Source organism: Apis dorsata, unplaced genomic scaffold (genome assembly GCF_000469605.1).
Source record: "Apis dorsata unplaced genomic scaffold, Apis dorsata 1.3 scaffold_162, whole genome shotgun sequence".
In the NCBI taxonomy this organism is placed as follows: Eukaryota; Metazoa; Arthropoda; class Insecta; order Hymenoptera; family Apidae; genus Apis; species Apis dorsata.
Genome location: NW_006263451.1, coordinates 1,205,465 through 1,207,136, shown reverse-complemented (window position 1 = coordinate 1,207,136; position 1,672 = coordinate 1,205,465). Strand labels below are relative to the sequence as shown.

The window sequence follows — 1,672 nt, the reverse complement described above, 5'->3', positions numbered from 1 at the left end:
TTTTTTTTTTTTTTTTTTTTACGATTAAAATCATCGATTAACGGAGGTGTGGTACACTCCGTTGAAATAATGTCGCGGATATTATAATTTCGAAGCCGCGGCCTTCGCATAATTAACACGAGGAGGGAGGATGCTAACGAGACGTTTCACGTTTTTCTCGCGTGAAACCTCTAAGTTGAGGTTCATCTCGTAAATTGATGCGATTTGAGATAAGCGCCACGTTAATGACATCGCGTTTTCGCGCGCTTAATCAGCGCGATTTCGCCGAGACGCGCACGTTATATTTCCTGCCACGTTCGAAATTGTATGTTAAAGTGAAAAATGCGCGAGCACCTTCCTCGAGAAAGTATATTGAAGACGCGAAAAACGTGAAAGTTAAGTGGAATAATGATATTTACGGGTTGAACGATAAAAGAATTGAACAATTTTTGGATCATGATGATCAATAGAAATTTTACTTTGATTGAAATTGGGAAATTGAAAAAAGATTGTTTCTCTAATTTACATTTTTGTTATTAAATTAAATATTTTTTTTAATTTATTTCAACAAGTATGCTCAAAAATTGTTTCATCTCTTTTATATCACCCTGTATATGTCAATATAATCGAAGAAAAAGAACGAAATTTTAATTTGAACATCTATAAATTCTATATTGTTATTGAAGCTTTATAAGATATTGGAAGAGTTCATTTTTATTGCACCACCCTATATATACAGTTCGAAGTTCAGAGACAGAAGATATGCAAATTTTTCCTTTCGAATCTCGCTATTATAAATAGAGAAACATCAAAAACATGTTCAAATCTTTCTCAATACTGTTTCGTGCTAAAAATATATATATACTTTTTTTAAAATACAACGAATTAAATCTCTTCGAACTTTTATGAGAAATTACTATTGAGAAAATAGTTGAATCAGACAAGTGTTATATTTACGAGTAAGATAAAGGATAAACTTTTATTAGTTTTATTTACAAAACATCGATGAGTATTAGATTACATCATTTGTTTTGCTACGGAGACTAATTGACTAGGTAATCATTATATACACGTTCCCTTAATATTTATATTGCATCATTTTTATTGCTAATCCATGATGGAACCATCCTCAAATTCGAATCGAATATTCGAACAATTTTAATTATTTCTATTTCTTAATAAATAAATATCGAGTGTTATAATTTCACAACGTGTTTTTCAAACGTTACTCACATCTAAGAACTTCGAACGTGAAATGCATAAACCACAAGAACCCAACCCATATATAATATCCTTAAGGATCCCAAGATTCGTAGGTTATTCAACGGAAACGAACATCAGAGACAAAAATTCACAAGAAATAATCAATATGTCACTTTAATCACACATAATCGTCTAATGTACAATTAAGAAAATTTCATCGACTGTCTCTTTGGTATCGTTGATTCATTGAACTGATTCACGGTGATCGCTATAGCGTGCTCTAATTTTACCATACACCTATGTACACGTACATCTGATACCTGTATTAATTCGATCTAAATAATCGACACGACGAATAATGTGATCGTCGTACCTCGTCATTTTTAGGAGAAAGAATGTCTATCTAAATATTCCTCTCTCGATCACTGTATCTAATATTTTTTTTTCTTCTCTCCATTGAATACTAGTTTACGAGTTTACTATTCATCGT

The 1,672-nt window shown here is 31.5% G+C and overlaps 1 long non-coding RNA gene across 1 annotated transcript; it reads right to left on the bottom strand.

The window, feature by feature from the left end:
- LOC116185336 lies at positions 1 to 1,666 on the bottom strand. The gene is made up of 2 exons (XR_004150172.1): positions 796 to 1,666; positions 1 to 763 (listed from the first exon to the last, which is right to left on the bottom strand). It is a non-coding gene; the product is annotated as an uncharacterized LOC116185336 (long non-coding RNA).
- Between the last annotated feature and the right edge of the window lie 6 nt (positions 1,667 to 1,672).